The 9,399-nt window shown below is 35.3% G+C and overlaps 1 long non-coding RNA gene across 1 annotated transcript; it reads right to left on the bottom strand.

Moving 5' to 3' along the window:
• Nucleotides 1-293: 293 nt before the first annotated feature.
• Nucleotides 294-8,761, bottom strand: LOC116490201. The gene is made up of 3 exons (XR_004253342.1): nucleotides 8,683-8,761; nucleotides 4,510-4,576; nucleotides 294-2,442 (listed from the first exon to the last, which is right to left on the bottom strand). It is a non-coding gene; the product is annotated as an uncharacterized LOC116490201 (long non-coding RNA).
• Between the last annotated feature and the right edge of the window lie 638 nt (nucleotides 8,762-9,399).

Below are 9,399 nucleotides of genomic sequence, written 5' to 3'. Positions count from 1 at the left end.
CTTCTCACTTATCTTACATAGAAGACCTTTTTCAAAAATTTAGAACAAGAAATACACATCTTTAAATTTTTTATCTGAAAATTGATAATATTGAGAAAAACACTAATTTCTTTACTTTACAAGCAAACAAATAAAAACCCTTAAGAATTTACCAAACAGCTAAGATAGCTTAAAAAACATCTTTTTGCTACCTATGTAATAAAACAGGAGTAAAAATGCCTAAGTGTAGACAAATCTAAAATTCAAATAAGTAAATAAATAAAATACATTTAAAGTTTATAGAAGATCTGTGAGGTAAAAAGCTTAGTGAAATTGAACCAAAGTGTATCCTGGCAAGCAGATACTCTTCTTTTGGATTTAATTAAACTACTAAGTATAATCACGAGTATTTTGTTTAGAAACATATTTTTCTCACAAAGATCAAATCTTGAGTTAGTTCAAACTAGAATTTCTGTTGGTACTAAGGAACAAGTATAATTGGATAGAGTATGAACTCTTATTTCAAGTTTCAATCAAATCCTTGACAATCAGTACCAGAGGATTATCTAAAAATGCAGGAATTTCCACAGAGAAATACCATATAAAAATCTGTTGCTGAATTCTTTGAAACATCTGATTATGATCTTTTGTCAGCAACAGTAGTTAGTGCTTAGAAAGGATGCTGGAAAGACAATCCATAATAGCTCTCTCTTTCTTCCTTGACTAACTCCAAGGTACCTTTATGGAATTGCTCACCCTGTCAGTGCTGCTGGCCTGGCCAGTCTGGCACAGAAATTAAGCGCCGCAAAATGTCTGCTGTGTGCATTTGGAAATTATATAGACTGTCTCTGCAGCTGTGCATGTCCTCTCTGATGATGTGCCTTAGTCCTTTTGTTAACAAAAGGAAATGGAAATACAGCTGTTTTTATGCATGGAGCTCAGAGGAAGACAGTGATGAATTTAATAGATGCAACAATTGTTTCCCGATATATAATCAAGATGGGTTGTTATTATAATTGTCACAGATTCTCTTCCAAAATATTTCACGTTCAGTCCCAAGCACAATAGATTTTGTGAAGTGCTGACAGGTTAAAACTTCATTATTAATGTTGCATAAATCCTATATAAAACAAGACTAGCTCTATCCTCCTAACATGCCATTTTGACAAGCAGAAATAACAAGTTCCAGGTCCTTTACCAACCACAAAACATAGAAGCTGTTGTATCAGAAAGAGAAGACTGCATGAATTACCGCTCAGCCTGTACACTCTTTAACAGCACAATTTCCTCTTTACTGGTATGTGCGATGCATGGCAATTTTGCTTTCTCTCCCCATTCCTCTGCTTAATTATTATGAAAAAGATGTTCCTTTCCATTATTTGAGAATATTCCTTGCTTCTATAGATGAGACTGTAATTAATGAGACTGCAAGAAAGGAGAAAAACAAGAAATATGAATCCTAAATTAATGAGATATTACAGATATTATGGATTAAAGCTGTTCAACCTTGCCAACTAGAACAATGGCAGCCAGACAATGTCTGCTTTCTTCTGCTTTCATTAAAAACATTTTTAATTAAAAGACACCAACTGAGTGGAGAGAAAGGGTTCTTTTTTCTTCTCTAGTAACCAGTGATTTCTGTTTTTAACTTTCCCTGCTCAAGATGACACTAAGAATGTTTGCCTAGCAGTGCAATGGGAGGTGACGGGAGAAAGCATGCAAAATTACCGTGTTTGACATTTCACTGTGCTTCACTGTAACATCCGTGCTGAGCAGCCTCCCACACTGCTGTCTCAAGCCCTGACGCGGGGCTGATCTCACCCGTGCTCTCTTGTCCCCAGTGCCGGGTGGCTGCGTAGCAGCAGAACAAAGACAGTGCCCCGTGAGCATACTGCCAGCTGAGCCATCCTCTGTTTTGGAGACAGAATTGCTAGGACAGCAACCAACTTAAAATGGCTCTGCCTGACTACAGTAGATGACAAAGAGAGAAGCAGGGTGTGCCTAAACCCACCTTGAAAAATGACACCAGAGCTGCGACCGATGTACATACATACTGTGGAAGGACTGTGCATCACCCACCTTGAAGTGCTGGGGATTAAGAAATGGGGGGTGGGGGGGAGAGGGAGGGAAGAGCAAAATGGGCTCTTCAGATATGTAGAATGAATGTGAAGAGAGACATTGCCCGTACTTTGACACCTGGTTTTAATGTCTTATTGAACAATAATAGTGAGTATCAGACTAGAAAAACAGGGCAGAGCTGGATTTTTTGTTTTGGCATTTTTCTTACCTTATCTGTTTTCCTCCCTTCTACCTTGTGCTCCCCAAGACTTGCCTTTTTACTGGGTAACTGCCAACAAGCCTACTGCAGCGACAGGTCAAATCCATTGCTTCCAGACCAAGGCATCCCTGGTGAAGACGTTTTATAATAATTCCAACAGTCTCAGCTGAAGGCAGTGAAATTCCCTGGAAAACAAACAAACAAAACAAAAATTAAAAAAAAAAACGTAACTTCTCTCTCAAACCTACTGTACTGTTTGTGTGCTTTTCCTTCTTCACATATTTAGCTAAAGACAAAAAGGATCAGTATAAAATCCCTAATATGTTCTCCTCCTTGCTTTTTACTTGGACTGCTCAGAAATCTAATTCTGCTTGTAGACATTCTTAGTGATAAATGCAACAAATACTGTCTTACAAAAGGTATTTCACAGACTGTGATGGGGACAACTTTTTTTTTTTTAATTATATATATATTTTTTTTAATTATTTTTTTATTATTTTTTTTTTTTGTATGCTACCTGAGGCAAAATCAACCTCCAATATATGACTGAGGCTCCTGGGTCCTACACCAGAAAATGTAAATTTGCCATGGAATCAAATTGTCTGTCCCTGAGCATATCCATATACACATCACAACATTTTATGTGTTTTTAAGTTTGATTCTCTGGATTGCAGCTAAGCTCTCAGAAAAATGAGACAGAGTAAGAGTGAGAGTAATAGTAACATCATCTAAGTTTTAGTTCACTTTATTCTTATCTTTTGAAGCAAGAATTCATTTTGAAGTGAATCCAAGACCTATTGATACCATGTGCAACCAATGTAATAGGTGCAAGCCTGCAAACCAGGGAGGCCAGAAAAATTCCAGTGGTTATCAGAGCATAGCATAGTGATGTTTTCACAGATTAAAGGTTGGGTACAAGTATTTCCAAGTACAAGAACTTGAGGAAGGCATAATAGTGCCAGTAACAAATTTATAGCTGTAGAACAGCCTTCTAGTGCTGCTGTAATAGCTGCTCATCAAATTTGCAGCCTAGCAAGACCACTTTCTACCCAAGTGTCTAACTGGTTTCCTCTAAGATTACTGAGATGTCTTAACCACATAAATATTTCAAACCCAATTTTAAAGGCTGATTTTTGAGTGTTAATGATCTTATCACTTGGCCTATGGTTGACTGTTCATGTCAATGTAATTACATTACTTATATTCTCTCTACTGTATGAAGTGTAGAAGGGTTTGGGGGGGGTGTGTATACACACTGCTTTTAACAAATATATTTATGAATTAAAAATAGATGGCAAAGTATACAAGAATTTTTTATGTACCTCCTCATATGTATCTGGACATTTGAAAATCATTTTCTATATCCCTACTCATTTTATTAAGTATGGAAAATAGTTTAACACAGGGAAGATGTAATGCACAAAATCTCTTTCTTTAGCACCATGAATTAATCTGTGCTTACAGGCATATAATTACAGGAGTAGTTGAATCTTTCATGCTTTTTCTGCTTGCTATAGAAGCTATGTTCTAGATGAATCCCAAGTGAGTGAACAGATATATAAACTTAAAAGAAAATGTTAAGAACTGCATATTCCACATATGGTGTTGGAGTGTCAAAGACACTGTTACTAGCTGCTACAAGAAGGTAAATATGCTCTTTTTTTTTTTTTTTTTTAATTTTTATTTTTCCTCAGTGCCATGATATACAGTTTCCCTTACCTGGCAGCACACTGGAATGTCTAAAGCTCAAAATACCTTTTACCAAAAGTCACTCTCCCAAGTATTTTCATCGTTTTAAGTTCTGAAAATAAAAAGTAAAACAATGAACCCAAAGCTATCACTTCAAGGTAGCATTGCATTTCAGCTGGTAAAACAAAAATAGGACCGCTGAGTCATTGTTTGCATCTTTTCTCCTTGATTGTGCTTCTAGCAATTATAATTTGGATCTATGAAAGTTTTCCAAAACCAAGTTTGCAAAAACATTTTTGGTTTTGCTTTTGCAAGCTTTTTTTTTTGAGTTGGTGAATTATTTTTCTCCATGCAGTAATGCAAACCAGTGTTTTTCCCTGAGGATGATCTTTTTTTTTTTTTTTTTTTTCTTCCCCATATCTGAAAGGAGGAGAAGGAAACGAACAAAGGAAAGAGACAGCTGTATTAATCACCGAACAGTTTTAAAGAGTACTGACTGCCTCATTTCCAACAAATACTTCACATCCTGATTGAGGAATAATAAGAAATTAGATTTCACATACTGTGCATGAAATAAATTCAGCATCATCCTCCTTTTTGATAGTTCAGGTTTATCTGGGGATGAGAAGCCTAGAAAAGTGAGAGAAAGCACCAATAGGGTACTGTAGGTTAGTAATGCAGAGTAACATACAAACTAAAAAACAGGCTTATTTCAACAGACATTAAAATATAGGATTGTCATCTGTGCACTACAGACTGGCAATGAAAAATTCATTACTCATGCAGTACCTTTTACCCCATCAAAGACAGTTCTACAATATTAAGGTTATTATACCCTGAGAACAGGACCCAGCTGGCACCTCTAAATTTAGCTGAATATTAGGACATGTGGGAATTTCTTACAGATGGCAGCCATCTCATCTGTGCTGGAAAAGGTAAAAGCAATATAATTTCATTACTAGCAGTGAGCTTTTGCCTGTCACATTTGTGGAGCAATGACACCAGAAGATTTTTTAAAGTATTAGATTTCTCTCGACTAACAGAAACATATAACGGCTTCACTCTGCATGCTAATAACGTAAGAAATTGGTCAGCTTATCACCAGCTGAAGACCATATATGCTAACACCGCAGAAATAAGTAATAGATGGTTTATTATTAGCAATCACATCTGCAATCAGAGTTGTAAAGCTATTATTTAGCTTACCTCTGTTTATTGATTAAGAAGCATTTTTAATTAAAGTACCAAAATTCCAGTCTTGTTCATTAGTTACATAATAGAATTAAGACGAAAAAGGGCCAGCTCAGGGTTTGCTCTGTGAGTACTAATTAATTCTATTAATCAACAACAGTTAAAAAATTCTGTTTTGAAAATGATAGCGAAATTAACAGAGAACTAAAGCCAAAGTGGGAACCTCATATTTGTTTCAAGTTAAAAAGCCTAAATTAGACACTTCCTCATTTACAAGAGAGGATGGAAACCTCACAGCTCTAGCAGGGCATAAAAAATTGGAGAGGTTTAGCTACAAGCCGTCACATTGTGCACATGGCTTCTCAAGTCAAGTAGATAGGTACAAGGAAACAATGTAAACAGCAGTATATTTAACAGTGGCTTCAATAGTTAGCATCTAAAGCAGAGTTTACTGCAGAAAAAAAAAATCACTCTCCTTCTAACCTCAGATATTACATTCAGGAAGTTAATCATAATTAATCATTTAATTCCATCTGCCAAATTCACCTTGAATTTTCAAGGTAGTTGGTGTTCAGCTTTTAAATTTTGATGCTTGTATTAGTAAGAAATAGCAAAATGCCCAGCCTAGTTCTAGGTCTTGGATGTTGCAGAAAAATAGAGAAATGAGCAGATTCTCCAAGCACATACAGATCTCCAATCTGAAAGGCATCTCTTACTTAGATATAAAAACCTAAGATGTAAGCTTCTAAAAAATAAAAAAATAATATGGATGCAATAGATCCACTTGAAAAATCACTTTAGATTTCATTCACGTGTTTGAGTTGTGCTCACTTTTGCTAAGATGAAACATTTTGCTAGATTTTTTTTTTTTTTTTTTTGTGGGAGCCCACCAATCTTACATGTTCATGTTTACATATGTTTTTCACTATATTACACAATACATCTTATTATGCTGTTCAAAATATCACAATAGAGATCTTTTGTTAAATCTTCCATATAATTTGATGTGCAGAATTATTTTTCAGAAGTAATTTTAATATTAAATTTATATAAAAGTTTGTATTCATCATACATTCATGAATGCTATATAATTTATACCATCTTTGCTAAAACTTTGACATTACTAAAACATAGTCCTTCACTATCTCTAAATTTCAAAATTTCAAGTTTGTAGAATTTTCATTTATTTTTTATTTTTTTTTTTAATCAAGAATCACATTACTTTGCAAGGTAGTATATTTACCAAATGAACAAAAATTCTGATCTTCTATCCACTAGAATTCTAATAAAATTATTTGCATGCTAGTTTTAATATGTGTGCTTCCTTCCAGGTCAGAATGTTTGTTCCCAGAAGCTTCGCTGGTGTCACATAGTTTAGAAATATTTGGCCAAGAGGTCTTAAACAAACCTTCCATAAAAGAGAACAACTTGGAAAATACCACTTGCCCTATCTGATTCTGTTTAACATCATCTTTAATTACAGAACAAATGCCATCGCATTATTTGCTGTGAAGTATGCCTGCCACGGCGCCTATGTTAACACTGTGGTTCAACGCTAACAGTTCCTGACGCGACACCTCAACCAGGATGCCAGATGCTCATCCAGCAAGGTCTGTGTCAATCAGCTGTCCAAGGTCAGTGACCTGAGGGATATAACTAAATGTATGTGCAGAACATGTATTTTGTCAATGGAATGTGACTTTGGCATTGTATTAGCAGGATTTAATAGGAACATCATCCTTGAAACTGACATTCCAGCTGACAGGTTGACAGGAGAAAAGACAGAAAGACAGGGGGAAGAAAGCAAGAGGATATTATCTGATGCATAAAATGAAATCTGTCTGTATATTACATCGCTTTATACTACAGGTCAATATTTGACAAAGACAGATGTTTAACCAAATGTTTCTTGATATGCCAAAATAGTAGTTGCTTGTCATAGTGTTAATCAAAACTATTCCTGGGAAGTTAGAGCTACAAAGAGAGACATCCATGCCAAATATCCATGTTTCCATGCATTTGTTAAGTCTTATTGCTATTACTATTATTATTGTGTAGTTTCAGTTAAATACTCCATGATTCAGTGTTTTGTGTGGGAATGCATCGTGTTTGCCACACGCATGCATATACACCTACATGCATCATTACGTGAACCTTGCTCACCCGTTTGCAGGTATGCTGAGAACTGACAGGATTGTGCAAATGCAAACAGCGGACGTGATGCTCCCAGTGCTAGTCACACCTTTGGTCCTCAGTATCATTCAACACTTCCAATTATAAGGCTCCATTTTTAGAAGCTCACAACTTTAATTGTGTGAATTGTTGTTTCCATCTGGGGCTCCTAGCCCATCTATAACCTTTCCTTTAATTCCAGTCAAAACAACTTAACTTTTGTCCCATATATGTTCAGGGAAAGCTGACCTTTTTCTTTTTCTGAATTAAAATTAATAACAAAAATATCCTAATGAATGTTCAGTTCTTGAACTTAGAAATGAGTAGGAACATGTCAAGGATATACACTGGTATGATTTTATTTTTATTTTATTTGGGGGGATCACATCTGCAAGACTAGAAAATTTACACTAGTGGGACTTAAGTTCACCACAAGGTTCACCATTTGTGATGGTGCTGTAGATTATGCAGAGTTACAACACTCAACAGAAATAAAGGCTTCCCTCTGTTTCACGGACAAGAAGGGAGCCTGACAAAGCTTCAGCTGTGCTTGCTGGGGAAAAGCAAGGGAAGGAAGAGCGAGCTGGCAGCCAGTCAGGAGGACAGCCAAGAGAAGAGCCCTCTGAGAAGCGCTGGGAGGAGGCTGCCGGCAAGCTTCCTGCTGGCAGAGTACTGTTCTGGGTGAGGTGCGGAGGAAGGGTGTCCAGATGTTCCTGTTACCTCCATACTGATAGAAAACTGATAGGTTGAGGAGGGGTGCAAGGAGAAGATGCAGGAGTGCCTTTCAAACAGACTTTCAAACTCCCTCTCATTGTGTCTTATTCAGGAAATTTGTTTTTCTCTGTTTAAGAAGCTCTTGCTTTTGACCATTTCTAACAAAATTTGGATTTTTGGCTGACCTCCTATTGAGGAAAAGGTGCAGGCAGATGCACCTCGGGTTCCTGTATGAGCTGGGCTGCTGTCAGGCATGTATTTATTAGATGCTAACACCCCTGTTTATATAGGTACCTATCTATATCTATATCTATATCTATATCTATATATATATACACTTATATATATAGGACGAAGTGCTGGCTTTGCTGATCTTGGTCTATGGTTTCTGTCTGTTGTGTCCTGTGTTTGTACATAGTTGGATGTGTTGTGCTGCAACTACATAAATTAAAGACAATTATTATAAATAAATTGCTACTTTTGTTTACTTTCATTTAGATCACTAAGTACCAAAAAATAATTCTCATCTCTTGTGTTAATTATATTGAGTTTCTAAAATTGAACTATTAATCATGATAAAACACAGAGGGATCACTGCATCATTGTAGTACAAGGTTAAGCTTACTGTAGAAAAACAAAATTCTCATTATCTTTCTTACCTTCCTGAAGCAGTGTATAAAGAATTGTGGGACCCTGTTGTCCTACTGTGGAAACAGGGTTGAAAACACTGAAGTAAATCTCCAAGATATTATTGCATTTGAAAATAACCTACAAAAATTTAAGGAAAAACATTTTCTGTTAGACAACGTATTTGTAGATTACCAGAACAACAAAACTATCCTCACAGTCACTAACTATGTGATTTACTTTAGGCACATGAATTGTTTAATGGCTCGACTTAAGATGAAACTTATGTAATAAAAATATTAAATAAAATAGATAAGAATATTACAGTAGAATCAAGTTGAAGCATTTTATAGGTAATTAATTTGTATAATCTTGATTCACAGCACCATTAAGAATACTTTTCAAATAAAATTTTATGATCTCTTGGTATGGCTAAGATGTTTGTTGCCCTTTTTTTAAAAAAAAATAATATTCATTTGAATAAGCTAACTAATAAGTGGAGCCAAAGTGGCATTGACTTTTTTTTTTTTTAAATAGATATCTTTTCAACATGTATAGAAAAAAGAATGCTCAAAATACATACAATGGAAGAAAGATAACTAAAATATGCTTTTCTTTCTACTATAACAGTTTCAAGAATTTTCCAGAAATCCATTTATTTTAATTTTAATTTAAGAACTTTAATAAATTCATTGATTGATTTATTCTTTAAATAAGCAAGCAATTAAAGGATGCTACTATTTTCTATG

This window comes from Aythya fuligula, chromosome 5 (genome assembly GCF_009819795.1).
Source record: "Aythya fuligula isolate bAytFul2 chromosome 5, bAytFul2.pri, whole genome shotgun sequence".
Classification (NCBI taxonomy): domain Eukaryota; kingdom Metazoa; phylum Chordata; class Aves; order Anseriformes; family Anatidae; genus Aythya; species Aythya fuligula.
This window is presented reverse-complemented; position numbering and strand designations above follow the sequence as displayed.